At 34.6% G+C, this 20667-nt stretch overlaps 1 protein-coding gene and 1 long non-coding RNA gene across 11 annotated transcripts in view; one reads left to right on the top strand and one right to left on the bottom strand.

Moving 5' to 3' along the window:
• The window catches only part of GULP1 (GULP PTB domain containing engulfment adaptor 1), a 295772-nt gene that overhangs the window by 213384 nt on the left and 61721 nt on the right, over positions 1-20667 (top strand). The window lies entirely within an intron of this gene.
• LOC118971812 (uncharacterized) lies at positions 8569-17996 on the bottom strand. The gene is made up of 3 exons (XR_005060479.2): positions 14559-17996; positions 14382-14466; positions 8569-12574 (listed from the first exon to the last, which is right to left on the bottom strand). It is a non-coding gene; the product is annotated as an uncharacterized lncRNA (long non-coding RNA).

Below are 20667 nucleotides of genomic sequence, written 5' to 3'. Positions count from 1 at the left end.
TTCTTTCCATTGCAATATACTGTTGCGAATTTTAAAGAGATAACCTACTAAGCGAGCAGATACATGAACCCAAAGACAACATAAAAAATGTATATTTGTCTGCCCTCTGTATATTGTATATGTGAATTTGGTTTGCCTGTGTAGCCCTGTGCATTAATTGATTCCTTTCACATCATTTAAAACCAACTAGGAGTTTGACAGAGATGTAAGCTAAGCAGACCAAATAAAGTCTGTATGTTTACCTCCCTAACAGAGAGGCCACAAAGTCTAAACTGAGTAAAGCATTTTATTTTCCTTATTCTGCTTTGATTGATGATAGTTCTATTAATATAATTCCTGGATAAAAATACTATAATGTTATCTATTTGTAAGTGCTTCTCCAACTTGAGAGCACCTAATTATAAATGGGGAATTTTATGAATGTTAGATATATTTGTCATTTACTTCATATTTCTTCATGGATATGTTTAGCACTATGTGAAAGAAGAAAGCTTGCTCATAACCAAAGAATATTTGCAAAAAAAGGAAAAGTCTGACCTGGTCTCAAAGGGGTCAAAACAGTAGCATTCTAAAGTGTTGAATGAAACTTAGGGATCTGAGTAGAAAGGACATATAGGGAATATTATTTGTAGTTTTTGGGGAATAAGTATATGAAAAAGGTAAAACAAAAAAAAAGTAATGTCTTTATCAAGCTTATTTCAATAGTGATTTTGATGAGAAATTAAGCATATGCTAGATATAAGAAAATTAGTAAAGAGGTGAGCAGTTTTTGAACGAAGGACTTAAGAGAAATTAGAATGAGGAGTAAGGGATTGTTATGGGAGGTAAAATACAGTAGGAAATACCAGGGTTTCACAAGTTATTTAAATTTAAACATCAAGTCAGCATTATTGATATATGGTTGCATCAAATATTGATTGCAAAGATGTTAGGTAGAAGAAAGCTGCCCACAGAGCTCTTTCTAATCTGATGTGGGTGTTGTGAGGTGAAGTATGTCGCCAGTTCCCTTCAGAGACAGTCTCTTCTGAAGATAAACCAAGATCTTAGCTATTGTGTTCTTACCTTTTAGGAGACATTTGGAGGAAGTAATCTTTCATGCCTCAAGAAATATGTCCATGCATATATTTTTTAATCCAACTAAAGTCATTTTTGTCTTCCTTCTAATCCTATGAACTATGGGAAACTTCATCTCTAGAGCAGTTACGCATATTTTTCCATTTCAGAGTGGTCTCCTGTTGTGTGCCTGTTTCTTCAGTTACCAAGAAAATGTTTATCATCTTTTTTCTTCCTGCTGGAAAAATAGTACCTTTTCTGAACCTTTATAAATTATGTTCACAAAAGTAAAAGTAGAGACCTGTGGCAATCTTTATATCAGATAGTATTGGAGCACCCCCTTTTTCTGTAACTTGCTTCATTGTGATAGCAAAGCAGGAAAAGGAAAGGTCATTGGGGAGCTAAAGATCTGATGTAATTTATATAACCATGGTCTGAGAAAAGATGTATCTCAAAGTACAGCGAACACAGGATAAAGCCTGAAAGAAGCAATTTTTCACATTATAGATCTGTACTGTATTACTTTCTAATAATAATAACTTCATTATTTTGTAAACTGGTATATGCTAATTATTAAAATTTAAGTATTACAGGAAAGCACAGAAATACAGAAATCAAAAAAGTACATTGCTCAAAATCCTATCAGGTGGAAATGACCCAGTGTTAACTTTTGGTTAACAGAAGACCAGGCATCTCTCTCTGAACAAACACAAATGCAAGAATTGATGGTTAGATAAAAAAAAAACTCAACAGTATACAAACAACTCCAATAACTTTCTAAGGATTTTGCATCTGTCATCTCATTTAATTCTCAAAAATGCCCACTGAGATTGAGACTATTAATATTGCCTATCAACCAGCAAACTTACATTGAACTGCAGAAAGTTAAAGAGAGTTAAGGAGATTGAGTCTGGGAATGGGTAGATAGCAAGAATTAACTTTTTTAAGATGAATATTACAACCTGCATGCTATTTTCCAATAAAAATCACTGAATTTTACTTGAATTTTCAACAAAATAAATAACAAAATTAAAGTGAATCAAAGGAGTTAGTAAATTTCACATATGGGTATCTTTGCCAAAAGGGATATTAGTTCCTAAAGGATCACTCTAAGGTTGAAGGAAGACAATTATCAAAGTCACTAAGTGTTGGCACCCTTATGATTTTTCCTTAACAACATGTCTCGGTTTTGCACAGTGTGTATATATTAATGATGAGGTGGATAGCCTACTTAATTTCCTCCCTTTAGCAAGCTCCAATCCCTAGTTTTTGTTGCTTTTTTAAGTTTTATTTGTCATGATTTGCAACATTTACATTTTGTTCTTAAGCTCTAATTCCCCTAGTAGTTTAATCTTACTTATTGAAATGGATTCAGAGCATCAACACTCCATTTATCATTTCTGTTCCTTTCTTGAGATGTTTATTTGATTTTGATTTTCCTCTTCAGGAATTTTTTTTCAAAAAGTTCAGTAACTCTAATATTTTGTGAGGTTATCTTGCATTTGAGAGTGTCTGCCTATCATCTTAGATCCTTCTCTCCCTAAAAATGCTAAGCCCTTTGCACACTTTTCTCTCATTCTCCTGTTGAAAAAACTATCTAAATCCACTAACTTTCCCTTCCTTGAATATTCCTTACCTTGTCTCTATGGATCCCTGAGACTTCATTCTTTATCAGGAAATTTGAGAAACTTACCTTATGGGCCTAACTTAAATCTCTAATGCTTTGGAACCAAGACATTATTGTGAAGACTGCCCAGGATAAGTGAATGGAAAATGAAATCTCTGTTCTTAAAAAATATAACAGACTCACTTATTCAAATAAATATGTGTGGTGATTAAGTACAACAGAACCAACAGTTTTGGATCTGGGAAGTCTGTGTGCTAATCGAAAAAGTATCAGGCTTTAGAGTCTCATGGCAATGAGTTGAAGCAGACTGTATGGTTTAAAGGCAAGCCTAGCATTTGACTCAGTTTTCACACCTATAAATGCAAATGGTACCTTCCTTACAAAGTATTTGTGATAACTAAACAAGGTAACATCTGTACAGTATCTGACACATGATCGGTGCTCACTGAATGTGAGTTTTCCTCTTTTCTCTCTTTCAGGTATACCTGGATTATAAGAAATATTTGGTATAATATTGTTACTATGGAAAAAACTTGCACAGTTTCAAACAACCAATACACAGTCTGTAGTTTTTAAAATAGAGCACATTCATTATGAGATTAGTGCCCGATTCTTTGCATATTTGAATAACATGACTATTCCAAGAACCAGTGTTATGAAATAGTAGAATCAGGTTGCACAATTCCCCTCACTACCTGCCCTCTCAGGCAGATTTTATCTGTGATGGAATTAGTCACAAATGGTGATAGACAAGGCAGCAATGGTTAATCATTTCCTAGCAGATTTAGAGTCAGAGAAACATAAGTCACCCCACCTCAGGATCGGCAGGTTCAGATAAGAAATGGTATCCTGGGCAGCAAGTAAGCAATGAAGGGCCTTGATCTGCCTTTAGTTGATCCCCAGTTATAATCCTAAATAATTAAAGCTGGATCTCCAACTCCCTCAGATTTTGAATTTATTTCTAAGGATTACCACACACTTACTTGGCCACATGTCTGTTTTAATTGCTCATTAGAATGGTATTGCTCCAGGCTTGCTCACACAAACATTTTCCGAGATGATGGAATAAAAGCAAAGCAAGTCTTACAAGCAGAAAAGCTATTTCCATTTGCTAATATTCAGACTAAATAATATGCTACAGGAACTGCTTGGGGAAAATGAGTGAGATTGAATATGTTCAAGCATTGCCAAGAGAAACATGGTCAATAAATTTGAATTTTTAAGAAGTATACAGCAAGAGTGAGGAAACAACAGCTTAATAATTTAAGAAATGAACTTAGACTTCTACAGGTGATTTTATATGTTTGTATGTGAGTACGGCAATAACAAGTTAAAGCAGTAAATCAGGTATTATAATCAATTGATTACCTGTCCTTTTTGGAAAAGTAAGACAAAAATTTTATAGCAGAGATGTGGTATGGAGCGCAGCACTATGAGCATTGTATCGATGATACTTGCCCAACTTTACCTTGATGTTTTATAATGAATTAACAAGTATTACTTTTTACCTTTTATTAGTAAATTTCAAAAGTAACCTTCTATATGTTTTCCAATGTAGTAAGAATTGCAAAGAATGTAAGCACACTTGACATTATGGTAAATAATCCAAATAATGGGGCATTAATTGACTGGTTAAAGTGGCTCTTTCATTGGCACCCCAGTATAAAGTGGAAATCAGTTAGTTAATTAACTATTACAAACTTAAATGATTTTGTTGTCAGTCTACATGATCACTTCATAGTGAGATGATGCGTATTATTGTATCCATAGTGAGTTGGGTTTGAGGGCATAAATTAACAGTCTTTTAACCTGGTTCCAAGAGGCAAGTTTGTAATTACAGAATAACTGATCAACAAGACATGAATGTTTACACTTCTTTATAAGTTGGTTCAGTTTCCTTTCATCCTGTACTAGGTGCCAGACTCCAGGTGTATAAAACGCCTGCCCCACAGTCTATGCAAGGAACTGTCTCCAAAGATTATGCATGGTTGGATTGGAAGGACACACAAGACCGCTAGGGTCTTATGCGTGTTTTTGCTTATGTGGGCTTTAATAAAAGCAATGAAATGTGACAGCAAGATAAAGAGTGCAAGCAAAAGGATCAGGAGCCCAGAACTTCCAGGTGCAGCTCTAGGGTCCTTGTTTATTCACACAAGACTCACCTCCTTATCATGAAGCACCAACATACGTGGAAGGAATTTTGTTTTCTAAAGACCTTGTTCTTATCTTGGCCAGGGATTAGTATCAGCCTTCTACACATCCCAGAGATATACATATAGTTAGCTCAGTATCTCACACACTTTGGCATCTTGAGTTACACTGAGGAGCATTCACGGGAACGGTAAAAAGAGATTTTCTAATGGAGATCTAGGACCAGTAGAAACGATCTTAGTGATTGAGGTGAGATGGCCATTACAGTCAGAGGAAACAGCATATACAGCATCCCAGAGGCATTCCAGAACATGACATATTTTAGAAAGTCTAAGGGTTTAATATGGCTGAGTGTACAGTGAAAAGTAGATAGGTAAAGTAGATAAGAATGATGAGGATAATCCCTCAATTGCATTCTTGGGTGACAGGAGTGTAGTGATAGACTTGAACTTGAGATGGGGGATAAACACAGAAATGTATCTAGGTTCTAGACAGTTAATTTGAGGTCCTATGGAACATGTAGGGTGGAGATGTCCAAGAAATAAAAGCCTGGAATACAAAGCATAGTGTTTTGAGACCTCTCAGTAAACACTAAACAACTAAAAGACTAATGCTGTGATCTTGCATTTTAAAAATTCTAATGATTCCTTTCAGAAACCTATTATAAATAGGAAAACAAATAAAAAACTGTTTTTAAATCTGTCTCATGCTGTAAACTTACGTTAGAACAGATTCCTGTTTTCAAGTTTTAACAATCTCAAAGGAAAGGATGTCATCTCAATTAACAACTTGAAGAAGATCAGGTGAAAGCTGGCTTCCTGTGGAGAAGGAGTTTGCCTTAAGAATTTTATTATGGCTTTTTTCCACCATATGAAATCAGATGAGGCATTTTCTTCTTTCTGTTTCATTTCTTCTTTTATCCAAGGATTTTAACTGACTTCTGAAATGACTGAAGTTAAATTCAAGTGTATGTGTGTATGTACAAATATGCCTAATGTATACCTGTCTGTATACACACATATATATGCATGTACATATAAGAGCTCTGAATTTTTATATCTTACAGATAAAAAGCAAGTGTACCAATTTTTAAATAAGTCTATCTTCATATTGGCATAGATCACTCAAATAAGCAATTTATTGAAACCCAAAAAAGATGTGAAAATATTTTTTTTCTTAGTGATGAACCAGTTCTATTCAAGTACTAAATAGCAAGGATCATCAATATTACATTGTATATGTACCTTAACCTGCCTCATGACAAAATATCTAAAAAGTAACCACAAACATCAAAAAGCCATTCCCTGTAAACTGCAGATTTACACATGTCATTTAGAGTAGTGGCTTCTATACCTTTGCAAACTGCCATGACTCTGCCGGATATTACTGGTTTATGTTTGTGCTTTTACATTCCAATGAGGTCGAACTAACACTATTCTATCTTACAAATAGGAATAAGCACAACCTCAGGGTGTTCAAATTACTTGTTTAAGGTCACACCATGTAAAAAGTGAAACCTAGTCTTTTGTGCAGATAACGTTCTTTTAGGTTCTAACCTATTTGAAATGCAATGCTTTTCCCCTACAAGCTGCCTTCTCGAGTCTCGGAAATGTAAGAGTAGAGGAATATATTGCCTAACTACTGTTACATGTTTTTAAACAGATAAAGATAGTATTTCTTTTATGTATACAACTTTTTTTTGGATTTTACACTGAAGAATCTTCTGCAGGGAAACATAGATAAAAGAGAAAGCTGCTTCTCAGAGTGCTGGGCTCTTAATCCACAGGAATGCTGCCATTTGGTAGCCTATCGCCCCATTATCATTATTTTTTTACACCTGTACACTCCCTATCTGCACTATCCTAATACAAATCGACATGTCAGTAAGTAGGGCATGCATATTCTTTACCAGGTTAAGAGCTACCACGGTGCTTTGTGACACAGAGAAACATTCTCACAGACTTAATCTTATTGGGGCTCATTTAGAATGGATCATTGTTTCTTAAACTGGTGTGTTGGCTAAAAATGCAGATTTCCTGTCTGCTTGTTCTGATTTAGTAGGTCTACAGTGAGCCTAGAAAGCTGCATTTTGACTGCAGTGTTGTTGAAAAGCATGTGAAAGATAAGGGTATTTTCTTTGTGTTGGAGGGGACAAATAGCAAAACAAAGGAAATGCACTGGTGAAGCCTATTTTAATCAGTAGTGCCTACCTTGCTCCCTACCAGTGCTAATAACAAGCAGTAAAACTGAGTGGCTTTAGTTTCAATTCTCTCTGCTCTTGCCCACCAGCTGTGGCAGTGTTAATAAGCATCAGAATCATCCAAAGGTGATGATTTAGGAGACTAAAAAGAAAATTGCATGATCTGAATAATCCATTGTACTGGTGATACCTGGATAAATAAATCTTTTGGGAGGAAAGATCTTAAAATAAAATTGTGCTGCAACATAAAGAGTAAATTTACCATGCAATCGAAATACTTTTGTTAAGGTGTACTTGGATGTGTTTGTGTAATGTAAACATGTTACCATCAAGATTTTCTGAATGTCCATCTATGACTAGCAATAATTGATGGAATTAAAAATCATATAGTAGTTTGCCTTAGTAATTTCTTCTTCTTCTATTTTTTTCTTTCTCACCTCCTCAGTGGTGACCACCATTTTCCCAACTTACTAAATTCACATCCTCTATCCTGCTATTTTCTATCAAATTGGGTAAGGGTCAGTGACTGGTCATTGGTATATGCTGACAGCTCAACTCATTATACTTTAACAGTAATAATGATCCTACTGTCCTCGTTGACTGTTTATAACTTGTCAGGCATGTATTCTGCCTTTATGATCATGGTAATCCTGTGAGGTAGGTGAGGTAGTTAGAGCAACCTTGTAAATACTTATCTACTTTGGTTACTACTATGGCCCCCATTTTACAAATAAAGGAATCGAAGCTTAGAGAAATTAAATATCTTGCCCATGTATACATAGTTACTAATGAGCAAAGTTCTCAAATTCAGACAGCATGATTTTAGAGCATGTGCTTCTGTCACTATAGTATATTGCCAGGTATTAGAACTTGAAGCTCTTTGTCTGTGTAAGTAGAGAATGTCTTCTGTTAAAAACCTTTCTGTGACTTACTCTGTTCTGTTAGGAAAAGAATAGTCTCATTGATTTATAGGTTCCTGTTCTTCTGATAAGAAGTTGCTAGTGTTTTATTTCTGAGTGATTGCCAGAACAGAAAAGGACAAGTGTCCTATGGTGACTGCCTTCTTCCAGAACATATCTGCTAGTACGCTGACTTCTCCCCCAACCCAGGTTACCATTCCCAACCTTGAACACTCTGACTGTCCCCTCCTCTTATGTACCAGGTTTTCCAGAGCCATCGTTCCTATTTTATGTCACTCAATTTATAAACTTCATTTTCTTCAGCAAGTATATTTGTTACTCATTTGCTCTGATTTCATAGACAGCCTATTCATACGTTATTAGAATTCCAGTAGTTAGAAAAGTCCTGGCAGGGTATGAAGCAATTGTGGGGAGGCTTTGAGTGGAGGAGGACGGAATGGATGGTTTTACCACTGGGCTAGTTCAGTGAGAAGAGGGAGAGAGAGGGGCGAGGCTGCATTTGCTGGCTGTGGAAGGTGGTGTTTTATAAAGCACTTCATCTGCCATGATTGCCTCATGGCTGGTGAGGCAATTCGTAAGGAAAGATTATTTGTACACCTATTTCCTAATTTGTTAGAATGCTAGACTCAGTTTTCATGAAGGTACTACACTTAGTTTCTAATTTGTCAGAATGCTAGACTCAGTTTTCATGAAGGTACTGTTGTATGTTTGTTGTTAGTGCTATGAGAATATGCTAAATTATTCATTATGTCTGTAAGGTGATGTCTATAATTTAAATTTATGTAGAAGTGTATATTAATTATCTTACTAAAGGTTAAAATTGTCTGCTTTCAGTCTGAAGACTTATGGAAAATTTCCCAATATTTTCATTGCTCATAAATGAGCTATTATATTTGAAACAATTTCCACAGTGTGTGACACATTGTAGAAGGCTAATATATGTTAGAGATCATCCCTTTCTCTATGCTTTCTAGCCATCTGCAAAAATTTCATTTAGTCTCTGAGTATTTCAAAACGCCAGAGCATAACTTCTTGAGGGAGCTTTTAAAGGCTGGTCTAATGGACTTTTCCTGGAAAGTCTCCTTTTCCTGTAAACATGAACACAGCAGCCAGGGGCTTTGCCTATAATACTACTCAGTGAATCCTTTCTACAAATGCCTGACAGCGCAGTTACCAAGCTAATGCCTAATGAATCCTTGAATTAGTAATGCTATCATCATATTTATTTTATAATACTGTATAACATACCTTTTTACTAATACAGATACATTTAAGTTAATTCTCAGAAATCTAAACCTGCCTGTATTTTAACTCTGGATTAACTTAAAGTTAACATATACTTATCAAAATAAAGCCTCGACAGATCTTTTACAAATGCTTATTATAACCTGCCCAACACATATTTTCCCTTGGTAATTTCCACCCTTGATTTAGTACTATGAAATAGCTCCAGAGTATGTTAATAATGATATTTAGGAGGGCTAGATAGCAGAAATAATTCAGCTGTCACTACCCTGTACTGTGGAAGGGAATGTCATGACTTCTAACTCCCAATGTTAACAATGTGGAGATGAAATCTCTGTAAAGAATATATTGTCTGAAAAATAAGACTGGCAAGTTACTATGATTTGTATATTTTTTGTTTGGAAAATTTGACTGTAGAAATTCACTGGGACTTTTAAAAGCTTGGAGGATCTGCTGGAGGTGGGAATTATACTAAGAATCATTTTTAAAGCTGGGCTTTAGTTGCCTATGTGTTATATATCCCTAAGAATGCCTCAAAGTGCCTTTCATATCCAAGAATTATTTCATGGTTGAGGAAATCAAATGTTGATATAACAATTATAAAGGAAGTTATTTAGACAGGCAACTGTGTAGGACAGAATGTAAAGGCAAAAGTGGTTAATGTTTTTATCCCATTTTGATTGAGTGACAGGTATTTCTCCAAAGTACTTGAGAATAGCAGGGCAGATGATAAGTTGAAATAAGTCAATAATAACTGTGAAGGTGTTTTTTGTATTCATAGTTGCTGTGAAAATAAAACAAATATCTAGTGGGCTATTTGAAATGTAATGAACTGTCAAACATTTCTGCTAGTGAAGTCACATATTAATCCATTTGCATATAAGAGTCTCATCATATATATTAAACACTTTCATTTTTATTGTACTTTGTCAACAGTGGATCATATAGCTAACTGATTGTGTTTTTTATTTGCTGCTGAAGAATTTGTAGCCTAATTTATGATCCATCTCTAGCAAACTTAGAGGATTACATGGCTTTTGACTATAAATTTATTTCTACTCTAGATTCTTGCTTTATTTTCCTTTAGTGTTTTCTATTAATTTTGCTTCCCTCTATTTTGTGACTCTTTATAAGCCAATTTAAATATATTTTGGGATACAGTGGCATGAATTTTTTAAATCAGTGAGTTGAAAAAACAAGTATTTTTCTTGGGAGAAGGAACTATGCCCAGTCCCAGGGAACTCCAGGTCAGTCATTGGCAAAGTCCTCTGTCCTCCACCTCTCCTCAGAGACCTTGCTTCTTCTTACTTCAAAGAAAACCACGTCTCTTCTGAGGGCTCTAAATCCCATTGCTTTTCCCAGCCTTCAATGCTCTCTGCATGTGGTAGATATTTTCTCTGCACAGTTTTTCCCAGAACAGCTCCCCTGGCCTGGCAGGTGCACTTGACTTCCCTTCTCCTTTCTCTCTCCCTATGATCCCACAGCTTTAAGTCTCATTTATCAAATTTGTCACTCTCTGTCTCCTAGTTGAAGTCATCTACAATCTACAATACCCCAGTCACTCCCTTATTCCTTCAGTATTTTAGCCCCTGCTTCATTGTCCCCAGAATAACTCTGGGGAAGACTTTTATAATATACAGAATAGTTCACTCTAGGAGCTGATGGTCTCGTGAGGTAGTATCTCTCTGTCAATAAATATTCTCAACTAAGTAGACAACATGCTAAATCTTTGGATATGGCCTAATACTGATTCCACCTTTGGGTGCAGATGTGCTATTCTAGGCTAGTGGTGGAATTATTAGTGTACAATTTTATTCATTCAGAAAACCATAACCAATAGGTTAAATACTTTGGCCCAAAATCAATACATCTATCTGGCTATATATTCATATAATATGAGATATAAATTAGGGACATATAAAATAGAGGTACTGAGATCACTTTTTTATTTCCTGAATGCTGTGTCTTGTCCTCTGTAAAGTGGATAATTTAACAGGCAAGTTTCAGACTTGAACTGATTTATAGTCACTGAACCAGTGTGCTTCTGTGATTAGCTTAGACTAACTTCTTTTGTACCATATGGTTGACCAACTGCATGATCTCATTAATGAGATCACCACACACCTGCATAGTACATGTTTATCTCTTAACATAATAGCAGACATAATTATAGCAACATCAAATTATTTACTTTATTGAAATTAGGAAAAAAGTTTCTGGAAAAAGATCATAGACAGTATACTTAGTACTTAAAGTTTTAATGCAATGTTTCCTACAAATTTTAATCATTTGATAAACTGCCTTATTTATCCACTCCTTTCCTTTTGTCATTATTTTAACCATGATGTCATGGGTATATTTGCTAATGTAGATATACATTATGTAGTACACTTTTAATTTAAGATTCCCATTATTAAGTTTTTGGAGTTATAATGGGACATTAAAATCAATGGGGGGGCTAGAATGGCAAATACCCTTTCCTTTTCAGTTGCATTTATATAATTTCAAGTAGTACATAAAAGCCAGAAACTAATTGGTTATAGTTGTTTTCTATAATATACCTGGATCATCATAGTATGGGACAATTTAATTTCAAGGAGACTCTTGACTTATATTATAAAATAGTTTTAGTTCTTCTCCTTGATTAAGTGAGACAAGTGTATTTTTAAATACTTATTTATTAAATACCAAGCACTGTGCTAAACTATATTGTCTTCATCTCAAACAATCCTCAGAATGACTCAGCATAGTAGTATCACTACCACTTTTTATTATAAAGAGTAACAGATCTGGGGATCTAAAGTAAATTGACCAAAACGATTTAGTAACATCAGAGCTAGGATTGAAATCTTAATCTCCATGAGTCCATAGATTATTGTTCAGCACCATATCACTATGCAGAATAAAGTTTGACCTTGTCATTCAGTGAAAAGTCAATCTTTGCAGACCATAATTAGCAAGAGTAAAGCCCTTGACTTCAGTGTTGATATGGGGATTTGTATTGTACACATTGTGTATAAATTTGCTATCCTAATAACAAACTGAAAATTCAATCCAAGTTGAGAAGAACCGATCACAACCTGAACTTTTTCCTTCTCCCAGGAGGTGTTTTTATAGCAATGAAATAAAAATGCTTTCTGTGGAGAGGCTCACAATACTGTTGAGAGAATAAGAAAGTTACTTGCCCTTCCCATGACATTTTCCCTGCCCCCCACCTACTCTGCACTCCTTCCTGCAGGCTGCTGGCAGGATTTCTGTAGACATACCTTGACAGATGGGATTCTCGTGACTGAGGTCCCTCCATCTTCAGTGAGATGTCAACAAGGACAGAAAAAAAGGCCCTTCCCCAAGCTGTTTGCTGCAGGAAATGCTATCTCCCTTCAGATAAAGAATTAATCATGTTAAAATGACAGAACTCTCAGAGTCTGTAGTAAAATTCCGTTATGCTGTTTATTGGGGCTTTATAGAGTAAGGCTCCCTGGGTTTGTACAGATGTTCAACTTGAATATTCAGTAGCAGAATGTAAATTTTTGGAGCAAAGAAATGATGCCATTTGTTTGCTAATTGTTACACGTAGCAGCATATATAATTTTGGACATATGTAGTTTTAAAATTTATACTTGATTAGCCCTGAAATGAAGAGGCAAATAAGTATCAGGACTCTACTGCTATTGTGTCCTTGCCCATACTCACTTACTTGTGCATTTTAATAGCATGTATTGCTTTTAAATGAAAACAAATTCATTTCAGGATTGGGTCAGTAATGTATTTTACTATATGGTCAAGGAATTCAAATGGCATGTCATGAAATGCTTAAATTAAAAATATGTTAAAAATAAGTAGCTTTCTTTAAATTTTAGTCACATTAATAATGAAGATCATAAAGTAAATGCTCATCTTAAGTACCAGTCTGTAGTCTGAAAATAGATGTTTGATAATTTGATATATCAATCAAATACATCATGGGAAATAGAAATGTATAGTTCTTTTTGAGAAAAGTAATACATGGCAATATAATTCTGTATATATAAAGAGAAGTTTATATATAATTTGGAATTATAGTCACTACTCAGGTTATTAAATTTTTAGAAGTAGTCCAATAAAAACATAAAGGTCTATGTTAATACCAGGATTAAAACTTTCAAAGGGCAACTGAAAAATACTCTCAAAAGCTTCCCAGGAATATGCAATAATTGATTTTTTTTAAAGGCCAAAGAAAATCAAATCAGCATATAGCAGTGTTCAAACAAAACCAATTATGCATAACAGTGAAAGCTAAGTGTGGTGCTAATTAGTGATAATTGACTTCAAGTACTGAAAGAAAAAAACAAAAGTTATCTTTAAAAATAAGAGGCATGAACTTAAAACTATAAACGATCAAATTGAAGTTGGAAGCATTATAGGATTGGTCTAATAATAACAAGAGCATGAAGAAGGACTTGTGATTGTGGAAGAGGGACAGTTGCTCACTTTTACAAAAGGGAGAGAAACAGACTATTAGCTAATGAGATAAAACAGCATATGTCCTCATATTAGCATCTGACTGCAAGGCAAATTTCTTAGTGTAGATGGACTCAACTTATTACAAAGAAACAAGAGCCGTCCGCGCCTTCCCCTGCTCCACTCTAGGAACTGCCAGGACTCTGCCACTGTTGGATGCTTGATGCTTCTGTAGTTCCTCCTCTGTCCCTTAATTAGCCAGTCACTAGCATCCCAGCAGATTTATTTAAGCCCTATTAATAAAATTATGTTGACTCTATAAAATGAGAAAAAAAATCTGGCCTTAGGTGAAAATAAAGTCACAAATCCCTGTTTTTCCAGCCTTACTCTGGGATCTAAACCCAAATAATCAACACATCATTTAGCACACTTAACACATCATTTAGCACATCATTTAGGAGCATTTATTGAAGGGAGGCAAGTATTTATTGAATACCTACTATATGTCAGGCACTTTGCCCATGTATTTTTGCTCACAATTCACTTATAAGTATAGGATTATTTATTAACATTTTACAAAAGAAGAAGCTACAACTCAGAGCTGTTAAGATTCATTAATCTAGCCAGTAGTCAAGCCAGAATTCAAGCTTTGGGTCCATGTAACTCTAAAACCCTTTTGCATGTTTCCAACTAGCCACTGCCACAGAGATCTTAGACTTTTCTGTTCATCACTCTATACAAATACCTGAAACAGTGTCTGGCACATAGTAGATCTTCAGTAAATAGCTGTTGAATAAAAGAAGGCCTGCTCTCACAGGTTTCTGGGGCTCCTGATGGAAGAGAGGAGAACAATACAGTCATAGTCACTGACATTAAGCTTGTCTTAATCAGTTCCAGATGTCAGGTTTTTGTTTTTGTTTACCTTTCCATGTATGTTCTTGACTCTCAAAACTATCTAGGAGATAAAAACCCCAAGGGGCAGAATGCAGTCTTCTTTACTTACACCACCGTAGCACACTAAGGCAAGTTCTCCATGCATCAGTGCTTCGTGGAATTACCAGGCCATGGTAATCATTGACAGAAAGACAAATAGATAAATCTGCTTTTCAGGATTATCATTAGCCCCACACTCATTTTTTCATTCAGAAGAGCTATGCACAACCTATTAAGATCTGAAAAGCACATTTTCCTCCCTTTCTAAAGAAATGAGGACAGCAATTTAGTAAAATCTCTTAATGAGATCACTCATTTTCTGTGATACTCAAGAGTGGAGAAGTTCTGCTCACAGCTTGAAAGGAGGTCTTCTCCAAAGTTGCTTAAAATTTCAAAACAAGCAATGATTACTAACAGCCAGAAAACTCCACTATGACAATGACTGTACATTTGCAAGCTTTCTTGTTGCAGTCTATTTAGATTGTACTGAAATACTGAGGCTCTTAGGTACAGGATTATTTATTAACATTTTACAAAAGAAGAAGCCACAACTTTTGTTGTGGGAAAAACAAGCACACTGGTCATTAAAGATGAGAGTGTAGCCTACAGTAGCATTAGTAAGTCAAGGATTTGGGTTTGTTTCATTGTCTGCTGTAGGAATATACTTAGGAATGTATTCTAACTAGGAATATATTTAGAAAGTACTTGGCCTTCCTGAAAAATGGTATAAACACACTGATACGGCAACCACAAATAGGCATATCATGAATAGACATACTAAAAAAATCTCCTTGTCTCAAGGCTTACATATTTGACTGAATTATGAGAATTACATTAAATTATGGTGAGAATCAAGTAAAATAAATGTTTGAAAATGTGCAATAAAATTTTTGGGAAAAAAATATACCTGTGTATGTAGCTGATAAGAATTCTCAGTTCTCTCGAGAGCTAAAATCTGATTATTTTATCTGAATAAAATAAGGTTTTTTTCTTGCTTACTTCAGAGTTCATTGTGGGTGGTTTGGCTCTTTTATTTGCTTGCTGTGGATATTTTATTATTTTAATTTCTAAGCATAAATCCAGCAAATAATCACTCTGTGCAGTCACTGGTTGCATTTTCCCATTTATTCTCAAAAAAAACCACTGTGAGTTATCAACGAGGCCCTGAGAGGTTCAGTAAATAAATGGTATTTGGAAATTCAGGTTACCTAAGTATAAAGCCAGCCAACTATTCTTTTGACTCCTTTAGATTTAAGCATATGTCACAGTAGGAAGAACACATAGCATGAATCTTAATTAGCCAAATGGACATAGCATAAATGAGTAATATATATCCATTATACTATATTATATTTCATTCAATTTCTGTTTTATTTAAGGTGGCAAAAGTAAAGAATATATGTCTGAAAATTAGGAGAACTGGAAGGAATCCTAGCCCTAGCTCTGCTACTAACAAGATTTGTGACCTTGAGAAGTCACTTCGAGTTCCTCGTCTTCAGTTTCACATTTACAAAATAATAGGAGATGAATGATATTATCTTCACAGTCCACAGCCATGTGGTTCTCTAATGAGAAAATAGACTGTGAAGTCTGTCCAGGTCCAAAGTCCAGGCTTTTGGTTTTCTGAATAAATTGGTGTTTATTTATTTTGTATATTTCTGTTTATAACAATACAAGCGAATGCCCTGTTCTTCACTCCACCTGTGTCACTCCTCCAACGTGAAGGAAGTTTAACTGTGGAGGGACCTCTGGAACAGGAAGAAAACTCACTGCTTTTACTGTGACTCAAAGCTTGATTTGGGAGACCCTTGCACAGTGGGCAGTGAGCACAGTTAATGTTTATACCAAGTAGGTTTGTTTTGGCTTAAACTTAGAAATCTCATTTTAAAAGCAGGAGCGTATTAAAACAATACAATCTATTTCCATGTAAAATAAGGTCAGATATAATTTAATAGAAAGTTAATGCAGTAATCAACTTTATTTCAGTTGTAAAAAAGAAAATTACTGCAATAAAATGAGACACCTAAATATCAAATCAGATATAAAATACAGACTTTTAAATAGTAAGCCCAGTATATTTTTTTTATTCTCCATCAAAATTTCCTGGCCCTCCTTTAAAGGGTAACCTTTAGAGTATTTTACATATAACCTTTCATTTTGGTGGGTCTATTTTAATTTTTTTCAAAATTATGGTTTTGGCAGTTAAGTAATAGGTTTAAAACCAAGGGATTCTGACCCGTCTTTAGCAATTGACTATTATGATGTGCTTTCTAAAGATGGATTTTCCTGTATTGCTTGGCACTATGACATGGCAAGTTGGCCAAAAAAAAGACTATAAAATTAAATTAGCTTACTTCTATATGGCTTATCTACTGGATGCATTTGACTAGCTGGGAGGTTTTAATACTATTATTTTTACACATATGCAGTCAAGTTAATGCTATGAAAATTAACCCCATCTTATTGGAGGCTCTGCAAACTTGGTTACAAAGATAGAGATTGCCTTTTTATTTTTTTCTATAGTTGAAATACCCATTGGCCATTTGCTACCAATAGTTTTCTTATTAACCTTAATGTTAGATAATACATTTATGTTGTAAAAATTGTTGTCCCTTAATATTTAAAAAATATATAGATATCATATTATCTACATACAATTGGCATATTGTATTAGATATAAGTAAAACATGTATTCCCTATATTATAAATTAGCTCCTTTATATGTTACTGTTAAATTTCATAGCTCTTAGGCTTAGTAACTCTTCACTTAACTACTTTGTTTTTTGTCCAGTGTTTAAACAAAAAAAAAAACTACATTATTCATAGAGTGACTTTAGAAACACTGAGGAAGCAAGCAAAGCGGGTCTTATAAATGGGTCCGTATGATGTCCAACACTGCTCTCTACTGGCAGTGAGGCAAGTCTAAAATAAACGTTCAGCCTTTCAAGTGAAAAAAAAACTAACAAACCTAAATTTCAAGTAATATTTGAAAATGAAGGGGAATCCTCAAAGTTTCATACATTTTTTTTTCAAAATGCATATTGTAGGCATAATGGAATTAATGAAAGAACTGAAAGAAATGAATACAGACATCCCTGGAGATTAGTTTCAAAGAGAAGTCTGTATTATTTTAATTAATTGAAAAACAGCTGTGGGAGTTTTGCAAGATATTCAACCAAGCCTGAAATACCTTAATAGCATTATAATTTAAGAAGCCTATAAAGTATTTTTATAAATAATAGTGAGTTTGATGACATTCTTATATTTTTAATTTTAGCAGACTGCAGCCTCTAAAGTATGTATTGTGAGTACATCTGCTAAGTATTCAAATGAACTGATCAGAGAGATGCTTTGGATGGGAATATTTACATGGAATATGTGTTTAGCTTTATGGTATAAGAAATTTTCTCTGTATTTGTCAAAGTCTTTATAGAAGATTTTTAAAAGACATTTTATAGTTTATAAAATCAGTGGATATATATATATATATATATATATATATATATATATATATATATATAGTTTACCTTTATATATAAACTAGGATTATACAAAGGATTTTTAGATCATTATCATCTTACTTTTCAGTCCAGCTTACTTTTCAGTCCAGTGTATTCTAAATGTTTCTTTAGTCTTTTATATTTTCCTATCTGTTCCTATTGCACGAGTCATATTAAGTGTTTTAATCTCAACTAGTTGACTAGCTCAACTACTGGTAAAAATTTAAATGTATATATATGATACGTGTATTTTATATACATACATACACAATAATGCCTAATAAATAAATAAGTCATATATAGTAATTTGAGAGGTTGTGTTTGCTTTCATAAGTTTTCCCAATAGTGTCATTGGCTGATTACTTTTATTGTAACATAAATTTGAAAGATAGCATGCAATATTTTCAATGATAGCTACTTCCTGGTTATGAGATTAAAGTTGATGTATATTTTCATTGATACATTTTTCTGTAGTTTCTAAATTTCCTGTAGTGAGCATATATTACATTGATTATTCATAAGTAAACAGAAACATTTTATTGCAGGGCTTCAAAGCACAAGTACACAAATGTGCAAGTCATACACTTGTACCTATGTAAGTTTTAATGCCTGATCTTTCTAAAATAAATACATGTACTGAAAAGAATGTATGTTTGGGGCTTTGATGGAAAGTATTTGATAAAATGTTGAGAAAAAATGGCACCAACCATTACCACTTGCCACAGAACACAAAACTCTTGCACTCTTTACCACACTAAGAGATAGCACTTGGAATCTACAAGCAGAAAGCAAAATCAGTCTGATACATTGTACTCACTTCTCATTGTTATTTTTTCTGCCACTTGGAGGAGGTAAGACATACAGTTACTAAAACATAAATGCAATTATTTTTACTCAGTTTATAATGTTAAACATACCAGTGTCCCATTTTCTAAGAGAATGTTAAAAAAAAAACTTTTGTATTTTTCTCTTAGGTGAACACCTAAAAGGAAAGAAACTTTTTGAGATCTTCTTTTTCAGTCAGCATAATTGCCTTGAGAGCCATTTGAGTTGTTGTGTCAATAATTCATTCATTTTCATTGCTGAGTAGTATTTCATGGCATAGATGTACTACAATTTGTTTAAGCATTCCTTAATGAAGGGCATTTGGGTTGTTTCCAATGTTTGACTTTTATAAACAAATCTACTACAAAGGCCACTGTACAAATATTTATGTGAACATAAATTCACAGTTCTCTGGGATAAATAACCCAAAAGCACAATTGTTGCATCCTATGATAAGGGCATGTTTAGTTTTATTTGTTTATTTATTTTATTAAGGTATCATTGATATACACTCCTATGAAGGCTTCACATGATCAACATTGTGGTTACTACATTCACCCAAATTATCAAGTTCCCCCCATGCCCCATTGCAGTCATGTCCATCAGTGTAGTAAGATGTCACGGAGTCCCTGCCTGTCTTCTCTGTGCTTTACTGTCTTCCCTGTGACCCCACCACCACGCACACACCATGTGTGCCAATCATAAAGGGCATGTTTAGCTTTAAAAGAAACTATCAAACTATTTTCCAGAGTGGCTGTAGCATTTCACATTCCCATCAACCAGAGTATCTATAATTTTATATGCTAATCTGACAACCCTAATTAGTGGTATTAACAATGTAAATTTTCTGACTCCTACTGCCATTTCCCTAAACATATATCTTATATCTTACTCCTTATATCTTACACCATTCTTCTCTATCATTTTCCTCTGAAACAGGAAAACTGCCTCGGGACCCATGGTTCTGACACTCTTTTCAATCTTTCAGGCCCCATTGAGACCCCAGTGCCAGGGCCTCCCTAACCCACACACCCAGAAGGCTGCTTCCCCAAGCTCTACTTTCTATCCCCAGCTGTTGAGTCTGCTTCTCTGACCCTTCAGAGGTGTTTCAACCTCAGAATGTTTGAGTGCATGCTTCATTGCTTACTTTCTTCAGGTCTCTTGTTAAAATGTCACCTTTTTAGAGAGGACTTTCCTTATCACTCAACTCTAAGAATTACTCACACTCTGCCTAGTCTGTCTGTGTATTATTATTTGTGTTATATTTACTAAAATTATGTATTCTAAGAGATGTTATAATGTCCATGATCTAGACATAAACCGAAATATAGATAGGCGATAGATAAATAGGTAGATCTAGACATAAACAGAAATTAGGTAGATAGACAGACATAACCACCTGGAGGAGACACTAAGACAGACTGCTGGACCCACTCCCAGAGTTTCTGATTCAGTAAAATCTGCATTTATAGCAACTTCTTAGATAATGCTGATACTGTTTTTCTAGGGAGAGAATTTTGTAAAACACTGTCCTAGACCAATTCTCTTATGGTTCTTTTTAAATATCTGGCTTTTGCACTTTCTGTACCCTCAGCCTGGCCTGCCTTCCCCCAGGTGTCTGGATGTATCACTGCCTTACTGTTTGGTTTACATTTCACCTTATCAGTGAGGTCTCTTCCACCATCCTAGTTAAAAATGGTACAACTCACTGACAGACATATTCACACAATTTGCATTTCCACCTATCCATCCCTATTTTCTCTCCAGAGCACT

This window comes from Manis javanica, chromosome 12, assembly GCF_040802235.1.
Source record: "Manis javanica isolate MJ-LG chromosome 12, MJ_LKY, whole genome shotgun sequence".
In the NCBI taxonomy this organism is placed as follows: domain Eukaryota; kingdom Metazoa; phylum Chordata; class Mammalia; order Pholidota; family Manidae; genus Manis; species Manis javanica.
This window is presented reverse-complemented; position numbering and strand designations above follow the sequence as displayed.